This window comes from Mustela nivalis, assembly GCF_964662115.1.
Source record: "Mustela nivalis genome assembly, chromosome: 9".
Classification (NCBI taxonomy): domain Eukaryota; kingdom Metazoa; phylum Chordata; class Mammalia; order Carnivora; family Mustelidae; genus Mustela; species Mustela nivalis.
The window spans coordinates 15,326,779-15,354,019 of record NC_139028.1 but is presented as its reverse complement, the minus strand read 5'-3'; the positions used below and the strand labels follow the sequence as shown (position 1 = coordinate 15,354,019).

General features: G+C 42.6%; 1 long non-coding RNA gene across 6 annotated transcripts in view; it reads right to left on the bottom strand.

Moving 5' to 3' along the window:
• LOC309841405 overlaps nt 1-27,241 on the bottom strand; it is a 444,569-nt gene that overhangs the window by 267,396 nt on the left and 149,932 nt on the right. For 5 of the 6 annotated variants that reach the window (XR_014299107.1, XR_014299108.1, XR_014299110.1 and 2 more), the window contains one exon: nt 2,697-2,952. This is a non-coding gene — a long non-coding RNA (uncharacterized lncRNA). The remainder of the gene's footprint in view (nt 1-2,696; nt 2,953-27,241) is intronic. The other variant, XR_014299109.1, reaches the window with a different exon arrangement.

Genomic DNA, 27,241 nt, shown 5'->3' with positions numbered 1-27,241 from the left:
TTTATCAAATCTGGGCCTTGTTTGGGTGCTTGTGTAGGCTCAAATAATCACAGCCATGCTTTATGGCAAAGAACTGGAGTCTCAACTTTTCATTTTTCTATAAATTGAAGCAGACTCAAAATTACTTTCCAGATGAAATCCTGGGCCTGGTGGCAGGGACTTTCTAGCTCTCTTAAATCAAAACCGGAAACAGCCTTCCATTCAAGCAGATTTTTTTTTTTTTTTTTAATGATGTTTCAATTCTCAGAGGGGGAGGCTGATTCTCTCTCATGCTTAGCACTGAGAGCAGGCCCATCCCAGCAACCTATCAGGAGAGCCCATCTTGAAAACATGGTCAGAAAACCTTTGAAAGGCTCAGGTTATTCCTAAAGAGAATTAATCTGGTAATCGCTTCCTCTAGGTTCTGTGAATTTAATCTTAGTTTAAACCAGACAAGCCACCAGATATGCTTTGGTGTGATTCCTGCAGAACCAGTGTAAAAAGCAGTCCTGAAAAAAACATGCTATGTTGAATATGAAGGTGATATTGATGATATTTGATATTCATCACAGTGCACAGTGTCTTTTGTAGGGAAACCCACCAAAGATTTCTCTCCTTAAGAATATGTGTATGGTGAGTGCTGTGAAGTGTGTAAACCTGGTAATTCACAGACCTGTACTCCTGGGGATAAAAATATATGTTTATAAAAAATAAAAAATTTAAATAAATAAATAAATAAATAAATAAAATCTTAAAAAAAAAGAATATGTGTATGTCTGTGTGCGAGTGTGTGTATGAGGTTCAAAAAATTTTAATTGAAGAGCATAATTTCTGAAAAATGCATAAAATAGCAGAGTTTGGCAGATGAACAATCTTGTGAAGCCCCATCCAGGTCAAGCACCCCTCTCTTCCTCCCTTCTTAATACTCTCCCTGCCCCTGGAAGACAACTATCATCTTAACTCTTACTATAATCACTTTCTTGCTTTCCTTTATAATCTTAAACCTGTGTGTATTTCCTCAGAAATACAGTTTCTAAACACACATACTCTCTAATATATTGTATATATATCAATATCATGTAAGATTCATTCATGTTCCTGTAGTTTCTTCATTTTCAGAGTTCTGTATTTTTCCCATGTCTCAAAGTACCGCAGTATACTTATCCATTCTACATTTGCTAGGTATGTACGTAATCTCCTTTTAGGAGTTATGGAGAACAACGATGCTCTTGACAGTCTTATAATGTATATGGAATAGTTTCTTTGGGATATATACTTTAGACTATAGTTTCTGGGCTAAAAACAAATAAATATTCTATACATACATTATATACATGTATGTACTTATTTATAGAAAGTTTTCAGGATATATATATATATGTGTGTGTATATATATGTATATGTATGTGTGTGTGTGTGTGTGTGTGTATATATTTATGAAGGACTATAATCAGAATATTTGGAATAATCTTCTATTGTGTTTCTCTTAATCAATGGATTGGTTTTACCATGTCAGTTTTGTTACTCTTTTAAATAGTCATCCTTCTTCTTCACACTGGTCACTCGAGAACTCAAAGCTACACTCACTGTCAACTGTGCTCTGCTGAGAGAGGTTTTGAAGCAGGGAGGTGTCTCTAGGGCTAGTGTAGGAAGAGGGTAGATAAAACGGGATATCCTGCCTACCCTTGTTCATCCAAGCAGAGCAGTTTTTCTATTAGGAAATACTACTGGCATGCAAACAAGTATAGAGGATAATACATAATTGTTTCTATCCATTGTATATACTGGTTTCCAAACACATTTTTATTTTAAGAAAAAGCCTTTGTAAGAGCTTTAAAAAAATGTTAACCTCTTATCTAACTCCCATAGATAGAAAGTACAGGGCTGGGATCAGAAGACCTGACTAGGTCAACCTAGGCTTGGTATAAGTCACGTCATCTCTCTGACCCTGTAGAGGAGCTCAGAGGACGAGATGATGTGGTCATCCAAAGAAATTCAATGAAGAGTCTTTAGTAAAATACCAAAAAGACTCGATGATAGCATAAAGGCAACTCTCAGAGAGTACTATGGCTCTGGGGGTCTAAGCTATGTACCTTGTTTAGGAATCTTGACATTAATATTTGACTGAGATTTTTGCTCTAAAATTTTGAAATCCTTTGGTCTAGGACATTGAAGGATTTTTTTTTTAAATCCATATTTTTCAGGGAATCTTTAATATAGTACTTAAGTATGCAGATTTGAAGACTGAATTCCAGTTCAATCCCTCTAAGGCTTAGGTGCCGTTTATGAAAGAGGCTAATGGAAATGCCTACCACATCTGGTGGTTCTAAGGATTAAAGGCAAAATGCGCAGCACCCAATCAGTACTACTGATATCAGATTATTCTAATTCATAGTCAACTCTTCTCCATTGATCCCATCATCCTCTTGGACAACATTTATATCTAAGCTGACATCCAGCACTCTAATTTTCTACACTTGTAACTTTTTCCTTCCATTGGCATCCACCTGCTCTTTACATCAGACACACCACTACTCCTCAGCTGGTTATCAACAGGAACTGTATCATTTCTAAAATATCCTAATGGAGAATCAAAACTTCCCTCCTGTTTGTTTTTTTTTTTTTTAAACAGCTGTATTAGTTAGAGAATTCTGGCTGCTGCAGTAGATTACACATACAATCTCGGCCTCTTACCACAATATAAATTTATTTCTTACCCGATTAAAGTCCCAGGCTGATGCCCCTGATTTGTAGGCAGTTCTCATCCAAGCAGCAACTCAAGGATGCAGGCTCCTTCCAGCTGGTGCCTCCAACATCTCCAGCTCATGGCTTTCGAGGCTGATGAAGAAAGGGAAGTGCAGGGTGGGTTGCACATGGAAGGTTCTGTGGACCAGACCTAGAACAGGTGCAGGAGAGTCCACCGGCCAGAACTCAGACATGTGTTCACAAGAAAGACAGGGAGAAATAATCTATCTGTGGGAAGGAAGCAAAAACAAACAGGTTTGATAAGTGGCTAGTCAATCTCTGCCATCCTCTTATCACACCTAATCTTCCATTTTCAGCCTCATGGAGATCTATAATCCTTGAATCCTTCTTCCTCCTGACCGCTCTCTCCTCCATCCTCCTTTCCTAGAGCCTAGTCCCCAAGGCCTAACGCTTGACCCTTTCCATGCCATTAACTCCTTCACCCTCTTGTCATTTTCTGGTACATATCTGTAAAAGTACCAGCCACAGACAAATCTAAGCACTCTCATTCTCTGCTCCTATAACTGGCTTGCTGGCCGCTCCTAGGAGTGCATTACCTGCAGGCATGCACACAAGACCAAGTGGACTAAGGCCACGAACATTCATATTTTCCAACACCAACCAGGCCCCTGGTATTGCTACATTATTTCATATAATTCTAATAATCTACGTACCTCTTTTCCCCCAGTGACTATATTCATCTGTAAGTTCTCTAAACTGATTGCTATATATTCCAAGTTAAGTTTCAGTATATGATTTCACATCCAACATCATGGGGAAAATAGAAGGTAGCATCCTGGCCCCACAGAGATCATTCACTATATAGCTTTTAAAAGATGCAAGTATTCCCCTAACCAAAGTATTCCCAAAGCTTTGGTGAAGAGAGTGTCTTTTGGGCCTTATCAGGGGACGTGCAGTTAAGGTGTGGTTTAGTGAAACTTACTGGACAAATCCATCCTAAAACTATCACCTCCCTAGGCCTCTGAATTCCTTCCTCTTCATTATAACAAGAAAGTTCTGGCAACTATTTTCATTTAGCAATGCCCACTATTATTTCTAGGTCTTAGGCAATTAATCAAATTGGTAGAATATACTGAACCAACACACTTTATTCAGAATCTCTGGTTGGTTCTCACATATTAACAAATTCAGTTGCATTTATAATTGTGTTCCTCTTTCCTTGGTCTTGTATGTTCAGAATTCTTTCCTGTTAACCTTTACTAGAATTTTGCTGAGATAATTAGAAAATTCTTATAATACCATTTGGTGTGAAAATAATCTCCTCTTGGGTTTAATTGTATAATTGGTTCCCTGATATACTCTGGGATATGGCTCTAGATAAAGATGCTGGCAGGGGTTGGGGACACGGGTGCAGTTGAGAAAAAGGAGAGCTGTCTCCTTAGTCAGTTATTGCAAAGCTTTTAGTAAGGAAAACAGCTTCATCGGGTGGGGGAAAGAGCTGCTTTGCATAGCAAGGAAGGTTCGGGGAAAGGGAGAGCTTAGAGGACCCTAAGCCACCTATGATGGCTAACGTTGTATGTCACCTTGACTGGGCCATAGGATGCCCAGATATGAGTCCAGGCGTGAGTCCAGTCAGACGTGAGTCCACAGTGTGCCTGTGAGAGTGTTTCTAGACAGCATTAGCATTTGAGTCAGTACACTGAGTCAAGCAGATTGCTCCCCCTAATGTGGGTGAGCCTCTTCAGACCCACTGAAGTTCCCATTAGAACAAAAAGCCTTTTTTTGTAAGAAAGTAAGGGAGAGTTCGCTCTCTCAACCTGTCTTTGAAGTAGGAAATTGATTGTCTCCTTTCTCAGTCAGACTAGAACATAAACCATTGGCTCTCTTGGGCCTCCAACTTGCTGACTACAGAGCTTAGGACGTCTCAGCCTCCAAATCACGTGAGACAGTTCCTGACAATAGATCAATCTCTTTCTTTTACTCTCTAAGTAAAGAGAGACAGAGAGAGAAAGAGAGAGAGAGAGACTACCCAGACTAATACATCATCCAGCTCTTCCCATTGGTATCTGTTTCTCCTGGGGGCTCACCTCTTTTTTTTTTTTAATTTATATTTTATTTACTTTCGGCATAACAGTATTCATTATTTTTTCACCACACCCAGTGCTCCATGCAATCCATGCCCTCCATAATACCCACCACCTGGTACCCCGACCTCCCCCACCCGCCACTTCAAACCCCTCAGATTGTTTTTCAGAGTCCATAGTCTCTCATGGTTCACCTCCCATTCCAATTTCCCCCAACTCCCTTCCCCTCTCTAACTCCCCATGTCCTCCATGCTATTTGTTATGCTCCACAAATAAGTGAAACCTCTTTTCCGAGGCATATCCTCACTTTCACATAGGACACTTAGTAAAGTAGCAATATTAACAACTTTGTAATTCAGCAGTTTGCAGGAGCAAACTGTGGTGTTTTGTTTTAGTCTTTCAAACTTACATAATTAGACTTCGGTAATTCCTGATTTTCAGCTTATATCTGAATTAGAAATTTGAACTTGACATTCTCCCTGTTAAGTTGTCCAGCTCAAATAGAAGCAATCATTCTGTTACAGAATATGATTTTTTCAAGCTTTCTATAAAACTATATGGGAGCTGCCACTTTGTCCCCACACTCCCAAACCTTATCTTCACTCCATTTCAGGTGACTGCAGCTAATAATTAACTCATAATTAACTCCATGCCATGATTTACTCAAGTCCCACTACCTCATATACCTGGTACAGTGCCTTTGGCCAGGTAACTAACTGATCCCACAGTCCCCCACTTCCTTGCTGTGTGCAACCTCTCTTGGGGCCAATTTCCCTATAAGTCCAATTCTTTTGGCTACAAATAAGAGTACCCTCACGTGCCTAACTTTAGAAATCAGATATTCCAAGGTAGTGTGGCTTCATGGTTAGATATTTCAGGGGCTTGAATACAACCCTAATTCCCAAGTTCTCTCTAGCCTTCCACTCTGTCATCCTTAACACATCAGCTTTGCCCTTGGGGCAGTTCTCTTGCTCGTCACAAGATGGCTGCTGCAGTGCCAGAGAGTACGTGCAGATGTGGCAAAGTCTGACAGAAGAACACAGAAAATCTTTCCCAGGAGTATTCCTGGGAAAGTACCCATATCTTATTGGCCAGGATTGGGTCACAACCTGTGAATAAACCAATCACTGATAAGAAGAATGGAATTCCGTAACTAATCAGGAATTGTCTTTGAGAGGGAGATAGGACCACCTGCTCCGGGTGTGTGGCTATACAGAGGAGAGACAGCAGAACAAAATCCAGGCTCTGCCATCCCAGAAGAGTAGGGAATTCAGGCTGAGCAGGTAACCAACAGTGTCTGTGTCAATGATGATGATTATGGACAAAAGAAAGAAAATGGTCAACACCTGACTTTTTATTCTTGCCACCCGGTGTCCTCCCGGATGACAGATGAAGCCTTGACTCAGGAAAGTGTCATTAGTGGGATAGAAAAACAGATCAAAAAGGGTAAGGAACCCTTCACTCCCACAACAAATATCTCTATATCCAGAGGGAACAGAGGAAGGACAGTTGGTCTTAGCACTGCCCTGAGTGAAGCTCTCAAGCTACTCTAGAATCCCAGTGACCTGGACCCAAGAAAATAAGGCTGAGCACCCCCACGTCAGAGCCTCCTACTCCTGCTTACAGGAATATGTCTAGTCTTATAGTTCATCCAAAGGAAACACAGCATCCCCACATTACAACACGAAAAATCAATATACAGAGCAAAGAGCTCTCAGGCCTTGGGACAGGGCCCAGTTGTAGGCCCACTGGGTCCTGTGACTTCTCTCATACTCTCAGCTGATTTCCAGGAGGCAGCAGTCACTATCCAGAGAAGGACAAATCATCATACTTTCAAAGCAAATGGAAAGAAAAGGTGCGGAATGGTTGAAAAAATGAGACCCTTTCCTCTTTAAACACCCTTCACATTCTTCTTTGATCTATTGAGAAGTCTCCCCCCAGGATGCCTTCCATTGTCATTAAACTCCTGTCACCTATATACACCTGGGGGCAGAGGGGAAGGTTATGGAGTGGAGGGAGAAGTCTAAAAAAGTCTGACTGGCCCTTGAGGACAGACTGCAGGTGTCGACCACATGCACAACTTCCATCTCCATGTAGAAGCTCCTCGGAATCTTCTGTTCTATAAGGCTGTCAGGGAAGCTAGGACAATTTGTCCATGCCACCTCCCCTAGGCCCACACATGCGCCACCTCCTGTGTGCAGAGATGTGAGGCCAAGTCTGCTCTGCTCTGGGCTCACACTAGACAACACGGGGAACAACAGTCTGTCTCTGGAGGCTAGCTCCCCCCGAGCCCTTGCCACCTGCAGGGGAGGGAGAGCAGCATTTTCCAGTCTGTCTCACATCCTCTCCAACTTACCAGTTACCCTCACCACCTTCACTCCTAGCCCTAACCTCACACTCCTATCCAGACATCTCACCATCCCAAACTCTTTGGAGCACTTCTAGCTTAGCTGTTTTTGCATTCATCAGCTGACTGTGATTTTCGGGCCTTACAACAGTTCTGAGAGGCGGACAGAGATGGGGTTAAGAATGTATAATGATTCCTGCCGTTCAGGGAGGAGGTGCCCTCTGTTCCCCAAGATCATGGTCAGTAAGTGGTGAATACACCAAGGCAACTGCTCCTTCTGGCACTCCAGAGCTCTACAGGATTTATGGTCCTGGGCAAGAGCAACAATCTCCGCATTATCACTGCCACAGTGGTAGAACATATCCTTTCAGGCCTGGAAAAGGCTTTAGAGACTGTTGGCCCTGTTTTTGGTAATGATGACTTGGAAACACCCAGGAGAAGCCGAGCGGGCTGGGAGAACCTGGGACTCCTGAGGCCCCATCCAGTGCCCTTTGCTCTCTTTCTGTCCTCACACAGCCACCACATTGGGGCCCTTTAATTTCCAAGCTCTTTCTCTTTTACCAGGGGAAAGTCATTAACTTTATGAGCAGTAACTCCTGATTTTGAAGCCCTTCAATTTTAAAGCCATGGGGAGGAAATAATTAAACTGAATCCAAGTCACAGTGTTTAAAATGCTAATAGACACCAGGGCCTTTTTCTTCTTCTTCTTCTTCTTCTTCTTCTTCTTCTTCTTCTTCTTTCCAGTGTGTTTATGAACAGAATTAATCACAAGCGCTTTCACCTTAGCAACCCACTGAGCTGGAGTTGGAACGAAACATTTTGTGCAGCAAGAATCCACTCAAATATTCAAATAGAGACTACTAGACTACAAAATATTCCATCTAAATGCATAGACCATTTTCCTGCATGGAGATCACAGGTCCGACCCGTTCATAAGCTCTTGGGGGCACGAGGCCTAGCTACTCAGGCAGGGAAACAGATCTGTAGACTCTGAAACAGGGTTGATGGAAATGAGCCAGCACTATACTTGGGGTTCTAAAAATGTTTGCAAGAGGTCAGTATTTACCAGCCAAATGGGGCTTTTTGACCTTGCTTTCTATTTTAAAATGCCTGACCCTCTCCCTTCTGTTGCTAGAAGCATCTGCTGTTGTCTTGGAGAACAAGCACGTTGCTTTTGGATATCTGACCTGGCAGGAAGGAAACCAGGCTGAGGGCTTATTGGGCTGGCCAGGTTTAACCCAGAGGAAGCCTGCTCTTCAGATACCTTCTCTGGCATTGTTTCTCTGAGTGACAAGCACAGGATATCCAAGAAGCTTCGGAATCTACTTGCAGAGGGTTGTTGGCCACAGGGGGCTGGAGGCAGAGCGAGTGGAAATACAGCTTCTTATACTTCATGTCACTGAATGCTTCCAGCCGTACCGGGGAGGAAGCAATGCCTCCATTTTACAAATGAGGCAACTGTGACTTAGAGAAATTAAGTGGTTTGCGAAAGGTGAAAAAAATAAATAAAGGGGCAGAACTAGTTTCATATTCCAGAGCCCTTTCCACCATCTGACCCCAGTTAATATCCTCATTTGCTTTGAAAATATGATGATTTGTCCTTTTCTGGATGGTGACTGGTGCCTGGGAATCAGCTGAGGGTGTGAGAGAAGTCACAAGGCCCGGTGGGCACGTAAACAGGCTCTGTCCCATAGTCTAAGATCTCGGCCGAACCTGTGGGTCACTGGTGCGATGAAAGATAGGGCAAGGGTGTGGCTCTCACACTCAGCCCCTCAAACATGCCCCGTGGATCTGAGAACCAAATCCAAGCACTTGCCCTCAGCGCTGAAATAATCAGCCCAGATTATTTCTCTTCCTGTCCTGCAAAAGCTTTCTGTGTATTCCCCTCTGTGTGTCCAAGTGCTCCCCACCCCTGGCTAAGAACTTCCTGCCTCCAGCTTTCTGTGTTGGTCATCTTCCATGGTTCAAGGCAAGGCTTCAGTGCCCCCTTCTCGGAAAGCAGTTCCCCTATTGTTTCAGCCCTCCAGGTGGTTCTCTTCTCAGAGCAATGCTCCATGTCTTCTCTGAGCCACCTTAAGCCTCACACCTACCTTGACAGTGTCTAAGATGAAGAAACAGATTTGGATCATGCCCACCTCTCCAGCCTCGTCCCGCAGTGCACTCTGGCCTTCTTCCTACACCCTTTTCCTTTTTTTTTTTTTTTTTTTAAAGATTTTATTTATTTATTTGACAGAGAGAGAGCACAAGTAGACAGAGAGACAGGCAGAGAGAGAGAGAGATGAAAGCAGGCTCTCCACTCAGCAGAGAGCCCGATGCGGGACTCGATCCCAGGACCCTGAGATCATGACCCGAGCCGAAGGCAGCGGCTCAACCCACTGAGCCACCCAGGCGCCCCCCTACACCCTTGAAAACATCAAGCTTTCTCCTATGTTAGGGACTTTGTACTTCCGTTTCCTCAGCCTAGATCCTTCTACCACCTGACCCCACAATCTTCCCATGCCAGAATTTTCTATTCATTCACAGCTCAATTTCCCCCTACAGGCAGACCTTCCTGACCACACTAAGTAGGCCCTGTACCCAAAGGCCCATTCTTACTCCCTAACCTAGGTGCCTGCTCTGCTTTCTTGAAGGCCCTTGATCCCACCTGACATTGCCTTGCTCACTGATTTCGTTCTTCACTTATCACCCACATGCCCCCTTGGATGTGTGTTTGGGGATTGCAAGGACCTTACTGACTTGTTCCCCACTGGCTCCTCAGTGCCCAGGACAGTGTCTGGCTTCATAATCATTTGCTCAATGGATAGGAAAGAAAGAAGGCACGAGAGAGGATAGAAAAAGGAAAAGTGGAGGACTGTGGCCTTGGTGTTGTTATATCATGCTGTATACCTTGGAGATCCTTCAGTACACATCATCTTAAGTCTCCCAACAGCGCTAAGAAATAGGTAAGATAGTTCCCATCTGCAGACAGAAACTACTAACACTGAGTACTCTTCAAGCACTTTGTTCTTAAATGGAATTGAATGACACATGAAGAAAAAGAGAGAGAGAGAGAGAGAGAATTACAGGATAAGTTGCAGAGATAAGATCTGCTCTCAGATAGCCCACACTCTTAACCAGCCCACAAAGGACACAGATTCAGAGAAGTTCAGTGTCTTATATATCATAAGGAGCTCAGAGATTTTGAATCCTTGAATACTGGGCTCCAGACCTCTGCTGCCCTTGCTTTTCCTTTTATAATATACCAAGTACCTAGATTAGGAATTGGGGGGCAGGGAAAGAAGAGGAGTTTGTGTAGGGAGAGGCCCTATTTCCCCAATGCACTGGATGTCTTCCCTTTGTCCCCCTCTAAATCCACTCTCCACCCTGCTCTGTGTTCTGGAAGACTGACCTGCAAGGATCACCCCAAAGAGCACCCTTGCTTTCCTGCTTCCAGCTGAGTTCAGTCAGCAGAGAACAGTGGGAAGAGCAAGGAAGCTATCTAATCCCTCCCTCCTGGGGAGAGCAAAGGGCACGTCTCCTGAAAGGGTCCTCTACCCTCAAGGCTATTTTTCATCCTGGGAGTAATAATGGCACCCATCTGTGACTAGCCTCAGGTCCCTTCACTATCTGCTATCTCTGGTGGTTTCCCCTCCCTGCCTTAAAAAACAGTGGGTCAAGAGTCCTCAAATGACCCATGTGTATGTCATCTATTTGTGTCCCGTTAGAACTTGACTTACACACTGCACTCAGAGCTCTCCCAGAGCAGGGAGAGACTATAGCTGGCAAGCTTTTTGTTCCATGGACCCAGAGTGACAGAATAGCCCATACGTGTTCTCCAGTAGAAAGCTGTGTTCAGTGTACAGACAGCTTCTGCACTTGCATTTCTTTGTCTGCAAGAGGGGCTAGAGCCCTTGAGAGCCGCCTTCTTGACCTAGGAGATTTCTCCATTAGGAGGCCAGTCTTTCATATTCCTATTTTTGAGTATCAAGCAATTGGCCCTTTGCCTCCTACAAACTTCCTTTTCAACAGATGTTTTTGTCACTCCTGTAACTGTTATGGTGACTATATATAATCTTATCTCTATCCAAAATTGTGTAGATTGAATCAATGTTTCCCAAGTATCCTCCAACAACAGCTATCTGATTCACCCCTGAATCTCTAGAGCCCTGAATGTCCAGAATGTGGTACATGGCAGCTTCAAGGAATATTTTTTAATGAATTGAGAGACTTCAGTGTGTTTTGATGAATAAGCAAAGGGAGAAGGTCCCTGTGGTTCTAAGAGTCCATTTCTTTAGGCTATTGAAATAGTCATGTAATTTCTAAACCCTGGGAAAATGCAGGGAATAAACATTTAGTGGACCCATGAAAAGGTGCACAAGCATTTCCCAAAGTTTTCCTCCATACTACACAAACCAATGCTGTTCTAAGCACCAGCTATGCTTCTGAACAAGGAAACACAATCCAGGAAAGGGGATAACAATTGAAAAAGGGTCTGACTTCTTGATCTTAGTCTGTCACCCCAACATGAACAGATGCTTGGCTGAGTTCTCACTCGAGTCCACTTAAGAACAAGGGTTGAAATGTTCTAAACTCAGACTGGGGTGATGTACAATTCTGTAAATAAGCCAAGAACAATAAGATGGTACCCTTTCCATGGATGAATTTTATGGTATATAAATTATATTTCAATAAAGATATTTTTTGGAAAAAAAGGAAACAAATCAACCTGAATATTGAACTCTTCTTCAGTGTGGCACAGCCATTATTAACAAGGGGAGACAAATCACTCTAAGACTATATACTGAAATCAGAAGAATATAGGTAATTTCTTATCAAAAGGGTAAATATGGGAGTGCTTGCGTGGCTCAGTCATTTAAGCGTCTACCTTTGGCTCAGGTCATGGTCCCATGGTCCTGGGATTAAGCCCTGCATCAGGCTCCCTGCTTGCCGGGGAGTCTGCTTCTCCCTCTGCCCCTCGCTACCCCACTCGTGCTCTCTTTCTCTCTCAAATAAATAAATAAAATCTTTTTTAAAAAGAGGTAAATATGTTAAAGACACCAAGCAAGAGGCAGGGTGAGTGGCTACAGTCCACACCTTTAATTTTCAGAAGTGAGTCAAGCAATATGCTCAAGGTCACACAGCTAGCTAGGAGCAGAGCTGGTCTAAACCCAGAGCCCCTTGGCTGCCAGGACACGGCCCTTCCTTCTACACCTGCCATCATGCTGCACTCGTGAAACTTGGAAAAAATTTATTTTTGAACTCAAAAAGGGAGGATAAATAAATTCCAGAAACTATAGATCATTAAATATGACATCAATCTGAATCTATTCGTAGAATGGATTTTAAAATATGTGGTATGTGAGCCTTTAGAAAAGCAAGGATTGTTATATGAAGTCAGCATGGATTATTAAGAGTGAGACATCCAAAACTGTTCTATCTGCTTTATGAAAATGATTCCAGTAGATTGGGGGAACGATGTAAATGTACTGTTTCTTGACTTAAGTGAAACATTTGATAGATTCTTTCATACTTTTGGCAAACGAGATGCAAATGTGACCTGGATAATAGTGAACTTTGGGATATGCACTTAGGCATTGTAGCTGTCCATGTGAAAACTGCACACTGGCGTTAATCGAAATATTAATATAGCCTTGGGCTGCATTGATAGCAATAGGATCACCATATTTTGTGCTGTCTGATCACATCTGGGATTTTTTTTTAAAGATTTTACTTATTTATGAATTTCATTTATTCATTTGACAGAGAGCACATTGTGGGACTCGATCCCAGGACCCCAGGATCATGACCTGAGCCACCCAGGTGCCCCACACATCTGGAATTTAAAACAGACCATGACACACAAAATATCTTTGCTAGAGGGTAGCACGGGGGTGATTTGGTTGTCTCTGAAAAACGCGCCATGGCTCATAATGAAGATTAGTTTGAACTAATTCCTTTTACACACAGGAGAAGAGACTTGGGAAATTATGGTAACTGTCTTCAGATACTTAAAAGTTGCTGTATGAAGATGGATCATACTTAGCCCATGAGACTTCTGAGAGAGACATAGGTAGGGAGTAGAGTGACGGAGGAGGACTGGGTGGAATGGGGGAAATCAAAGCGACATTAACTGGCATAACTGAACTTAGTTTATGATCCTGGCCTCAAGCCTAAATACTCAAAAACATAACCCTAGATCAGGAGAGGTAGCTGAAAACTAATTATTTGCATGACATGGTCTTGGATCCGTACAGAATTACTTTCACAGATACTAGTTTCTATTATGTTCTCAAGTTACACAAGGGATAATCCATAAAAATAAACCATATGCATGGATTGGAAAAATATGATTGAAAATGTCCCACATATAGCTTCTTGTTCCCTATGTTAAGAACACCAAGAATAATTTCCTTTTGACCTAAGTTCCAGGAGAAACTCTGCTTCCTCTAGACAACTGAAGACCTCATTATCTTTCCTCTAGAATGTGTCTTCCCCCATCACCGGTCTCACTGTAATGTAGCAACACACACTGCTCACCAGCCATGCCCTCCAGACTGTCCCTGCTCCTCTGTCACTGGGTCCTGCTGGTTTGACTGCTCTAACACACTCTCACAGCTTCCCCCAGGGCTACCGCCTTGGCTTCAGCAGAGCAAATTATTCTAAGATAGGCAGGAGTCATCTCTCCACCAAAATCTTCTCACAATTACCCCAAATTTCCTCCTCAGTGAACACTACACTGGCCACCCTAGTCCAGAAGCTCAGCCTCTTCCCCACCTGCAGCCCTCCTGGTACCCCTCACCTCCTGTACTTGTCCTCTTCTTTTTCCATATAAATTACCATCTTCCAAAACACCATTTATTTATTTATTTACTTACTTATTTATTTATAATTTTGATTATCAACTTTTTATGTCTCATTTTAAAAGTCACTTAGCATTCTCATTTTATTTTTCTTTCAAGATTTTATTTAAATTCCAGTTAGTTAAATAAGTAACTAATGAATCGTCGAACACTACATCAAAAACTAATGATGTACTATGTGCTAACTGAACATAAGAGTAAAAAACAAAAACAAAAAAATATAGTGTATTATTAGTTTCAGGAATAGAATTTAGTGATCCATCACTTACATATAACACCCAGTGCTCAGCACATCACATCTGAAGTGCCCTCCTTCATTCCTATCACCCATTTAACCCATTCCCCATCTTCCCTCCAGCAACCCTCAGTTTGTTCTCTGCAGTTAAGAGTATCTTGACTGGTTTGCCTCCCTCTCTGTTTTTATCTTATTTTATTTTTCCTTCCTTTCCCCTATGTTCATCTGTTTTGTTTCTTAAATGCCACATATGAATGAAATCATATGGTATTTCTTTCTCTGACTGACTTATTTCACTTAGCATAATACCCTCTAGTTCTATTCATGTCAATGTAAATAGTAAATTTCATTCTATTTGGTGGCTGAGTAATATTCCATAGTATATATGAACCACATCTTTATCCATTCATCTGTTAATGGTCATCTTGGCTCCTTCCACAGTTTGGCTATTGTGGACACTGCTGCTATAAACATTGGGGTGCAAGTGTCCTTTCTTTCCGCTACATCTGTATTTTGGGGGTAAATACCCAGTAGTGCAATTGCTGGGTCATAGGGTAGCTCTATTTTTAACTTTTCAAGGAACCTCCATGCTATTTTCCAGAGTGGCTACTCCAGGTTGCATTCCCACCAGCAGTGTAGGAGGGCTCTCCTTTCTCCCCATGCTCACCAACATTTGTCATTTCCTGACTTGTTAATTTTAGTCATTCTGACTGGTGTGAGGTGGTGTCTCACTGTGGTTTTGATTTGGATTTCCCTGATGATGAGTGATGCTGAGCATTTTTCCATGTGTCTGTTGACTATTTTTATGTTTTCTTTGGAGAAATGACTGTTCATGCCTTCTACCCATTTCTTTCTTTTTTTTTTTTTAAATTTTATTTATTTATTTGACAGAAATCACAAGTAGGCAGAAAGGCAGGCAGAGAGAGAGAGAGCAGGAAGCAGGCTCCCTGCTAAGCAGAGATCCCGATGTGGGGCTCGATCCCAGAACTCTGGGATCATGATCTGAGCCGAAGGCAGAGGCTTTAACCCGCTGAGTCACCCAGGCGCCCCCTTCTACCCATGTCTTAACTGGATTATTTATTTTGGGGGGTGTTGAGTTTGAAAAGTTCTTTATAGATTTTGAATAGGAACCCTTTATCTGCTATGTCAATTACAAATGTCTTCTCCCACCCTGTCGGTTCTCTTTTAGTTTTGTTGATTGTTTCCTTTGTTGTGCAGAAGTTTTTAACCTGATGAAGTCCTGGGAGTCCATTTTTGCTTTTGTTTCCCTGGCTTCCAGAGACATGTCTCCTAAGAAGTTGTTATGGCCAAGGTCAAAGAGGTTGCTGCCTGCATTCTGGTTTTATTATGAACTATTTCAGTCATACAGAAAATGCAGAACATATTATAATAACCATATGTGTAACCACAACCCAGTTTTGTTAAATCTGAACATTTTGTTACTTTTGCTTCACATATATAATTAAAAAAATATATTTGAAAGATTAGAGGGGCACCTAGCTGTCCCAGTTGGTAGAGCTTGAGATTCTTGAACTCGAGTTGGTTAAGTTCAAGCCCCATGTTGGGTGTAGAGATTACTTACAAATAAAATCTTAAAACAGAACAAAACCTAAGCAGATGATGCTTCCTGCATAGTCCTTGCTGGGTCCACTCTTTTCCCTCCCTTTCTTCCAGAGGTAACCACCTGAAAATGATCAGTCCCCTTCCTTTGCATACTTTGAGTTTACTGGCTATGATGTACTCAGAAATATTATGCATATTTAATATTATAAAATGGATATTGTACCGTACATGTTATTTTGAAGCTTACTTTTTATACAGTGGTATTTTTTTTAAGATTTTATTTATTTGTCACAGAGAGATATCACAAGTAGGCAGAGAGGTAGGCAGAGAGAGAGGGGGAAGCAGACTCCCCGCTGAGCAGAGCACCCGATGCAGGGCTTGACCCCAGGACCCTGAGATCATGAGCCAAAGGCAGAGGCTTAACCCACTGAGCCACCCAGGTGCCCCTGTACAGTTGTTTTTAATATTCATTCATATTCATCCATGCATCTCTAATTCATCACATTTCCATTTCTTCCTGTCTAAAGGTAAGCTTCAAGAGCTCAGCAATCTTTTTCTAATTTTTTTTCAATGTTATATCCCAAGTAGCTAAAACAGTGCCTGGCACAAAGTACACAACCAAAAAATATTTGTGTGGTGAATGAATGAACAGTGCAAGTAGCGTATTAGGGAAAACAGTGAGCCTCTTTTGCCTGGCTAAAGAGGTAATATATGAATACACACACACACACACACACACACACACACATAAAAGAGGTAGGATACGGTAAGAAAGTACTTACATGAGAAATGTAAATAAATCACAATATTAGTTAAATATACAAAATCCAGAAAAAAAATTCAAAGAAACAAGCATGCTATGAAGAAGGAGGAAGAGGAAGGAGAAGAAAAAGAAATCAAGGGAATTTCATATGTTAGAAATAAAGAGGGAACTCAGATCTGGAGAATTAAAGAGCTCCAATATTGCTATAGTCCTCAGGGTATCAGACAGGTATATTGGCTCTAGTCCCTGAGATTCAAGGTATTAATGCCTAAGAGGGAACAGGAAACATGGTCTCGGCCCACCCACCTACAGGGGTAGGGGAAGGATTGAACAGAAATCCCTGCATAAAAATAGAGCTTCAAAGGACTGCCTAACTGTTCAGGACAAACTAATACCATCCCTACCCCACAAGCCTAGGGAAGTGAAAAGGAAATATTCTGCCCATCCAAGACAGTACCTTGGCAGAAAAGAATCATTCTCAAGAGAAGAAACCCCAACTTTGTGCTTCATGAATAGATGTGGCCCAAACTTCTAATTGTCCTCACTGTGCAAGACCCTAAGCAAAGAGGTTAACCAAAAATCTGGTCCTAGGCTGATAGATTCCTCAAGACGCTGGAAGAGGATGACACACAACCATCCTGAAGGAAGTGTCTACAGCCTAGCAGATATGGGACTCCCAGAGGAAACCTTTCCTGCCGCCGTCAAGGCACTCTGCAAAATTACAAACTGGAGGCTGAAACAAAGTGCTAAAGATGCAAGATCATAACAGCATGATAAAACAGATGAGTCTGGAGAAGAACCAACTAGAATGCTTCAAAATAAAAGCGTTCAGTCATTTAAATGGTAATCTGAGAGAGGTGGAAAGAAGTGGTAAGAGACCAGTCATCTGGAACCAGATAACAGATTTTTTATAGACCAGTCATCTGGAACCAGATAACAGATTTTTTATAATACCCAAGGACGTCTGGACATTCTCCAGCCGTTGCCAAGTAGCCCTCAGAGGGGTATAAGCAAGGTGCTGATATGGTTACATGTATAGTTTAGAAAGAAAACACTCGGAACCTTGCAGTAGGCCAGAGAATTAAAACCAGAAAGACCAAGTAAAAAGATGTATCAGATAGGTATCATTCAATTGCAAATGACAGGAATGTCAATTCAAGCTGTACTTAGAAATAATAATATATCATTGGCTCCCTTAAATGAGAAATTTCAGGTTTGCTCTGCTTTGTGAACTGAAGGCTTGATCAACATGTTCTGTGATGCTGTCAGAGAGATGTCTGCGATACATGATCCTGCTGGGTGACCATCTTCCTTGTCCTGCCTGTGAGCTGTGGCTCCTCTGAATAAGGCCGACCTAACTGCCATGTTCCCCACACATGTTCTGTAACCATATCGTGTCCCGTTAACATGTGTGTGACCTAGTATCACTGCGTGGTTATCCATCAAGCTCACTTGAGTTGTGACCTGCACTGGGTTCACGTAGAGCCATCTAAGGTCACAAGAGTTCCAGAGCTTCTCTCTTGCTATCATTCTTTCATGTGTATATTTAAAATATCTTCTTTGTTCTTCTGCTAAGACAGAAGGCATCACAAAATGTCCATGTTTACAGTCGATCTGGATGTTCTGAAGTTCTCCTCTCCTGTCTTCAGTGACCTGGTGCTACCCTGGCTCATTTCCAGCCTCTCCAGTCTTCTCTTATTCCCCCCTGGGCTGCTACTCCAAGCTGGACTTGACTCTCTTCTCTCAGCAATTCCTCTCTATGATGCCCAAATCCAATAGCATCCACCAGCATGTTTGGGTGATGAACCCCAAATCTGTATTTCTTATCTCCCCTGAACCTCAGGCCTGCAGTCCTATTGGCCCACATTTCAAATTCATCAAGTACCAAATGTGACACATAACAGGTATTCATTTCATAAACCAGCTCTTCTTCCTCTTACATGTGTCTGTGATCTGCCCTTTGTGTTTATGCATGGAAACATCATTCCCAGGCCATCTGGGATCCAAGTCTAGGAGCCACCTCTGACTCCTCCTTCCCCTTAAGTTCCACATTCAAACTGTCACCAAGGCCTGACCAGCCCTCGGATGTGACCTGCCTTTGCCCAGCTTTATTGCAGCTGTGAACAGGCTTTTGCCCAGCCCAGAACAGGGAGGGGGAGATGGTTCAGACAGAGATCTGACCTGAAGAATGATTCAGAAGGAAAGACTAACTGGTCTTTGGGAACCTAAATAGGGACCGAGGAACCAGTAGCCTAACGAGACTGTACAAAGGCACTCAACCGGACTGAAGATAGCCACATATCTGTAAAACAGATTCTTTGCTGGAGGGAGACGTGAGGGCTCAGAATCAAGGAAAGTACTTGTGGTTATAAAACAAAACTGTGGAATTTGTGAGCAGAGGCTGGGACCTCTAACCAGTGGCTAGGACAGACAGCAACTCCAAGTGGCTTGTGGTTTTACAGGGAGAGGGGTCAGGACCTCAAAAAGTCAAGATGTACCTCAGTGACAGAGAACAGAAGGGCTTTCCAGATCGGCCGGCCTCCTGAGCAAGGCGCTAAATCTCACAGAGCTGGGCAGTCATAGGGAACAGCCGGCAGACCACTGTTGTAGGTTTCTCAAACAGGTTAATGCAAGTCCATGAAGAGAATCCCCATCCTATTCCAGATCTTCCCAGAAGCACTAGGAGAAGGAGTGTGGTGTATGTAAGGGTGCCCGTTCTGACAGGACAGGATGTGCTCACGGCTTTTCTCCTCCACAGGATTGTCAGTCCTGAGCTGTGTCCTTATCTGTGAGGCCTACGGCTTCTCAGACTAGCTGCCTCCTTACTTCTTCATCTCCTAGGTCCTTGTTTTCATGGGGTACCCACCATGCTGGCTGAAAGGCTCTCCATTTCCTTGTGCACTTGAGCATGGGAAATATGATAAGAGGGAAAACACGGCTGACACCGGGTTGGGGCCGGGCGCTCTGTGGCTGTGTGCTCAGCAGTGACAGGACCAGCTGAAGAAACACGTGCTAAGTGGGGAATCTTTGGGCCAGCGATGCCAGGCCCTGCGCTCTAGGGTAAGACCTCTCTGAGAATAGAAAAGGAAAGCAACCTAAATTCTGCTGACTTGTGCACATTCTCAGTCAAGAGAGAGAAAAAAGAAAGAGAAAAGTAACATGTGTCAATTTAAAAATAACTGCTATTGAAGAAAACAGAACCATCTTTTCTGAATGTCCAAGAAAATTTTTCAAACTTACTGAATGTATACAGATTAAATCACTGACTAGTGAGTAACTTTTTGTCTTCTGCTTACTCAACCCTTAATAACCAAAAACAAAGTTTCTAAAGAGACTTTTAATCTACATTAGGAATGCAGAATTTCGCACAGTCCGTGATAATCGGAAGTTATTCATTACATGCTTGTTGGAAGGGAGGAGGGGTGAGGGAAGGCAGGAAGGGTACGTTATCGCCGTGATGCGTAGATTCACGGCTGTCGGTCAGGAGTCTGATAAAGATGCATGGGCTTGGGGTGTCTGGTTGGCTCAGTGGGTTAAAGCCTCTGCCTTCAGCTCAAGTCATGATCCCAGGCTCCTGGGATTGAGCCCCGCATTGGGCTCTCTACTCAGCAGGGAGCCTGCTTCCTCCTCTCTCTCTCTCTCTGCCTGCCTCTCTGCCTACTTGTAATCTCTGTCTGTCAAAAAAAAAAAAAAAAAAAAATCTTTACAAAAAAAAAATGCATGGGCTTGAAAGTCAGACAGACCTGAGTTCAAGGCCCACTCTGGCCAATCGCTGGCCATGTGAACCCCACCCTCTTCATCTGGAGCATATTCCTATCCTAAAGGCAGAAAAGGACAAGGTCATGAGCATGAGCTTTGATGCCAGACACCTTGGGTTAGGTTAGAATAGTAGTTCTATCATGGACTAGCTATGGACTGGGGCGAGTTAATCCTCCTGTCTGTGATTAGTCTCCTCAGTGACGAACTGGGGAAAGATCAGACTCCCATGCTTGTGAGGTTTTGAAATAATTAAATAAAATAGTGAGCATAAAGCACATAAAATACATCTGACTCTAGGTTATTCAATAAATATTAGCATTATTATCATATCCTTAAGAAGGTAAGCTTTTGGAGAGCAGGGTCTTTGTGGATTTTACTTACAACTGTGTTCTCAGTGGAACCAAACACATAGTTTGTGCCCATTACCCTTTTGTTGAATAAAGAACATCACATCCTCACAGGGTTGTTATGGGAGTTTACGATGTCTGACCCTGTAAAATGCCTGACACTGAGTAGCCACTCAATAAAAATTACGTTCTCCTTTCCCTGATCTCGCACAGTAATCCATACATCTCTACTTTCTAAAAGTTCTTTGGGAAAAACCATAGATTTTTTTTTTCCTTAGGTACATGAGTAGGTGGTATTTTCGCTGGTGTACAGAGGGCAGGGTTCTCTTTAGACTGAGGGAAACTAGTTATGTGGTTTTTCACTGGCTAGAGGGATTATCCATTCCAGGACTCATAGGTGAAGCACTTCTCTGCTGGAGTTTCCACCAGAGCTTCCCGGGGAAAGAGTGTTGGCCATGTGGGGCTCTGGACAGCGTGGGAAAGAAAGGGATGCTGATTTTGTCACCAGGTTGTCGATGCATGAATATGAGACAGGCGTTTCAGATAGCTGCTTCATCAGAGATCCAAGCATGATGTCTCCTCAGCTTTGTGAAGTTCACAGACATTACATTCTCCTCCACAGAGGCCAAACCAAACAAAACTAAACAAAAGTCCTTTCACTCAACAATTCCCTTCCACAAATGCAAATAAAACAAAACAGAAACCACTTCCTGTCTGTCTTCTTCAGTCTGGGCTGCTCTAACAAAATGTCATAGATTGGGTGGCTTCAACAACAAATATTTATCACTCACAATTCTAGAGGCTGGTAAGTCCAAGACCAAGGTGCTGGCAGATTCGGAGTCTCATGAAAGCCTACTTCCTGGCATGTAGGCAGTGCCTTCTTTCTCTGTTCCTTACAAAGCAGAGAGAGCTAGAGCAAGAAAGGTCTCATCTCTTCTTCTTATAAGGACACTAATCCTACCATGGGGACTCCAACCTCACAACCTCATCTAAACCTAATTACCCTCTGAAGGCCCCATCTCCAAATACCACCACATTGGGGGTAGGGCTTCAACATATGAATTTGGGGGAAACACAATCAGTCTCTAACACTGTCACCCCCATTCTGAATCTTCAACAGAAGTCGTCTTTTACTCCAAGAGTATTAGAATATCAACATCTTAGAATGGAAGAAACTCAACTCCCAGAGGATGCAGGATATGTTGAAGGTGTTGGAATAAGGTCAGGACTCCTCTGACTGGGGGGTCATGAGTATCTGAATCCTGCCATTGACAAGCTGTCTCTCCTGTGAGATCCCGAAAGGAAATCGACCCAGCGCTGGCCCTGTCAGGCAGGACTGGTGGATCAAACCTAGCTACTGGTCTTTTAGAAACAAGAATGAGAAAGAATTTGAGGAAGGCATAGAGAAATAGAAGAAATAGAGAAATCAGAGAAATCTCAGGAAGAGCTATCTCAGAATTCTGTCCCTCCAGCTTCATAGAAGTAACAGAAGGGCTCTTCCCACCACATTTAGCCTTGAACACCCACCAGTAATAGCTAAGAAATGTCCCTGCCTTTGAGCGCCATTTATCCTTAGTGATGGAGAGGAATGAAATGCTGTGGCATAACTCTGAAGAGGACTGAGAAAGAGGCCATGGTTTAGAAATCCTCTGGGTATGCCTGAGCTCAGTATGATAAAGAACAAAGAATTTAGAGTCAGAGAGACCTGGATGCATTCCTGCCTCTTCCACTTACTAATTGTATGCTCTTGTAAAAATCACTTCACTTCTTTAAGCCTAAGTTTCTTCATCTAAAAAAAAAAAAAAAAGATAATTCCTACCACATAGAGTTGTTATGAAAATTAAATGAGATAACATCTGTAAAACTCTTGGCAGAGCATCTGGAGCAGGGTAAAGTGCTAAATAAAAGGCAGCTATTATTGTCATTACACAAAATTCAGGGGTCACTTCTGCAGCATCCCTGACAAATTAATATCTAATTTCTGTTAGAATATCTCTGGAGACAATGTGCTCATTACCTCAAAAGAGAACCTATTCTATTACTGGGTAGCTGTAGAAAATTGTTTTCCTTTATTTGAGATGGGTATCTTGTGCTCCTGCCTTTTTCCCTTGAGCAATATAAAATAAGTACACTGCTCTTCCACATAACCGTTCCTTACATATTTGAAGGCAGTTGCCACATTTCTCTAAATTTTTTCCAGCATCAACACCCCTAGTATTTTTAGTTATTTTATATGAATTCGTTTCTGGGCTTTTCACCAGCCTGAAGATTGTCCATCGTCCCAAAGTGATAACAAAACTCTAACCACTGGTTTCCATCTTGTATCACAGAAAGGCCTCTCACTAAGACACTCAGAATGGACAGTCCACCAAAAACATTGCCCATTCATGGGAAGAAAAGCATGCTATTCAGGGTAAGGTGAATTGTTGATAAAACTGTTTAGCCTTATTAACTCACCCATCCAACAACCGTTCACTGAGCATCTACTATAGTGTCAGGCACCTGTTTAGATACTTGAGACATAGAGATCAACAAGAAAAGACATTGGCTTGGCTCCAGGGATCCCACAGTTGAATGTGAGAGACCAAGGACAAATACACAGGCCACTAGATTGACCCTAAGAACAAATGTGCTGAGCAGAGACTGAGCCCTTTGAAGGCTGGGCCCTACTTACTCACTCTCTATTCTCCATACCCCATACAATCTTATCATCATACAGCAATGACCTGAATGATTATGTCTCCCAAATTCACACACTGAAACCTAATTCCTGATGTGATGGCATTTGGAGATGGGGGTCTTTGGGAGACAATTAGGTCATGAGACAGGAACCTCATGTGTAGGATTAGTATCCTCATAAAGGGGACCTCAGAGACTCCCTTGTCTGGTCCCCCATATGAGGACACAACGAGAAGAGCCATCCATAAACCGGGAAAGCAGGTTCTCACCAGACACCAAATTTGAAGGCACCTTGATTGCAGACTTCCCAGTCTCCAGAAATGTGAGAAAGAAATGTTTGTTTGTTTGTTTGTTTGTTTGTTTTAAACATCCAGTTTATTGTGTTTTGTTACAAGAGCTGAAACAAAAACACATATCATTCATTTTTCCCCAGCTGCCAGAATCATATTTTTAAAAATCTAAATCATATAATGTCATTTCCCTGCTTCAAAATCCCCAGTGGCTTAGATTTTCAAGGCATGTTGTTAAGTGAAAAAGGTGCAGAATGATACCTACAGCAACATATCATGTATGCAGTAACAAGCACCATATTTTCTACAGAGATAGATAAATATAGATCATATAATTTTGAAAAAAAAATTCCAGTGGCTTTCCAATGCATTTAGAAAAATGAAGCATCTTACTCTCACTTAGGAGGCCTCAAATATCTTTCTCCATCTCTCCAGGCTTTCTTGTAGTGCGCTCTTTCTCTCTCTCTCTCATTAAGCTTCAGTGACAGGAACTTGTATTTTCCTCCAGCATGCAAAACTCACTCCTGATATAGAGCCTTTCTATCAGCTGTTCTCCTGTATGGAATTCTCTTCTCCCTGGTTTTCAGAGGAGTACTCTTCTTACCATTCAGATCTCAGCACGTATGTCACCTCCTCCAGGAAGACTTTCCCACAAATCAAACTAAAGTAGCCACCATGTTAAAATTATTTACCTGATTTTAAATTCTCTGTTTAGCACTTTTCTACATTTCTACATCTCAAATATCCATTGAATGCAAAAACTCTGTGAACGCAGAATCCTTATCTGTCTTGTTTACCAGTGATCGGACCATTGCCTGGCACATAACTGATAGTCAATAAATAAGTGTTGAGTTGAATGATTTAAGAAACTGCTTTTGGTCCAATACCTACTAGAGAGCCTGGCACCAGTAGGGCCTCACTGGACATTTTCTGAGAGGAGGAGTGAACTGGGATGGAAAAGAGAGCAGCAGAAGTTGACGCAATCCCTGGAAGGCAGAGGCAGACTTCGCCTACAGCCGGTTCATTGTGTGTTGGATCTGCCACCACTCAACTGTCACTCATTTCATTCTTACACGTGTGAAAGTGAAGCTATTGTGCACTTTGAAGTCATCTAACCTGCTCTGGTGTCACATGCATACTGATAGGAGCCAGGTAATCACAGAAGTAACCTCAAGGTTACACCAGTAATAGGTCAAGCCCCTCTCCATGCCCCGCCATGGCCCAATGATACTACAGGCTCTGCAGATGCCAGCGGCAGTCTGCTACTGTCTCCTGTGAAGCCAGCACACTCTCCTAATATTCCTCACCCCCTGGGTGCAGTCTCCTTCCAGCTGTCCCACTGCCTCCAGCTGGGACCACCTCCATCATATCCCCAGTTACCAGCACTTGCCCCACTGCCAAAATATCCTAAAACTCAAAACTTTGGGGAAAGGGAAACATTGTAATAAATTATTATGAAATAATCCACCTTTCATTAACAATATAGGAAATCTTGGGGCAAACATGAAAGACAAAATTTAACTATTTACAATTGAAATATCTATTCTCTATAATTGAACAATTCCTGATTTTTGGCATACTGAAAAAGTATTTTTTTAAACACTTTATTTATTTGACACAGAGATAGAGAGTACAAGTAGAAGAGCAGCAGCAGTAGAGGGAGAGGGAGAAGCAGGCTCCCAACTGAGCAGGGAGCCTGATGTGGGGCTCAATCCCGGGATCCTGGGATAATGACCTGAGCCAAAGGCAGACACTTAAACGAGTGAGCCACTCAGGTGTCCCCTGTCGCCAAACTGTGGAAAGAACCAAGATGTCCTTCAACGGACGAATGGATAAGGAAGATGTGGTCCATATACACTATGGAGTATTATGCCTCCATCAGAAAGGATGAATACCCAACTTTTGTAGCAACATGGATGGGACTAGAAGAGATTATACTGAGTGAAATAAGTCAAACAGAGAGATTATGCTGACTGAAATAAGTCAAGCAGAGAGCATCAATTATCATATGGTTTCACTTATTTGTGGAGCATAACAAAAAGCATGGAGGACAAGGGGAGATGGAGAGGAGAAGGGAGTTGGGGGAAATTGGAAAGGGAGGTGAGCCATGAGAGACTATGGACTCTGAAAAACAAACTGAGGGGTTTGAAGTGGCAGGGGGGTAGGAGGTTGGGGGAACCAGGTGGTGGGTATTATAGAAGGCATGGATTGCATGGCGTACTGGGTGTGGTGCAAAAATAATAAATACTGTTATGCTGAAAATAAATAAAAAATAAATTTTAAAAAAAGCAGATTTAAAAAATGATAATTTTCTGTCATTGCTCTAAATAGCTCTTAAACATCAGAAACAGAGTTACAAAGAGTACATATTTGTCAATATTTATCATCTCTTACCTCTGTATTACAGAAGGACAAATATACATTTAAAAAAAGATCTCTTAATTGCATATTTGGTCCAGTAGCATCTTCTCTTTACTGACAGGAACCTTTTAACTTATAGATCGTTACTGTTTTAGCATGTGTTTCCTTCTGGCTTAGCAGCAACTTCAAATGACCACACTGAATAGAATGGTGGGTTTCATTCTACTAACTCAACCTACCAACCTACAAGTTTGCAAATGAACTCCCACGCCCATACTTACAGCTCACTTTGGTCCACAGTCCTTCCGATCCCACATTCCAATCACTCTGCTCCTCATTCACTAGCACAAATGCACCTGTTCCCTCTCTTTTCCAGGACTTTGGCTATGAAGCCCCTTTCTGAGGAGAACACCCATCCCTTCTTCCTTTGCCTTGCTAACCTCTACACATCCTTCATGTTTCAGCTTAGATAAAACTCCTCCCGGGAGGCATGTGCTCACCCTCCAGCTGTTACTCCCATAGAACCAATCCTCTCTTGTGCCAAACATCTTTACACAGTGATTTAATGTCTGTCCTCATGTGTAGACTATTAGTACCATGAGGGCAGGAACAACACATGTCTACATACCACCGTCTTCCTGGCACATAATGGACACTCAGCAAATAAATGGCCAACAAATGAGGATGTCAAGACATAATGGATGACTGAATGGCCTGGAGCATTTTGATAAATGGTAGAACTTTCTGAGGTCCATTTACAGCAGGAACCAGTACTTCTGTTTTATTCCATCTCAAGTCAAACTTAATTTATACTCATGTGAGTAACTAATTTCCCACGAAAAACTGAAGCAGTGTGACTGCCGCCTTTAGCGATAGTTCAGAATAACAAGTCAAAGTATGGACCTGTCCACGCACAGCAGACTGGAAGCCGGGACATTCGTTTTCATAAGTTGTGAGATCCTAGAAAATTCCTCCCACATTGGAGCAGTTTGAGGGGAGAGGGGGAAAGTGGCACAGTCAAAGAAAGAGGTTTGTTGATAAAGAAAGCCCTGATCATGCTGATAAACTGGCCTTTCCACTCCTTGACCACAGATGCCTCTTGGGGCAGGCAGAAGAGTGGTGGGCTTGAGCACGTGAGTTTACATCTGGGCTCAGGCTGGCTCTTCTGTTTCCAGTCACATGACTGGTTCTTCTGGTCGGAGCCAGTTCCATTTCCTCATCAGTGAATGGGTCAGAGCCGTCCTGGTGCTGCCTCTCTGTATTATTGAGGCCAGAAAGCCAAAAACTGC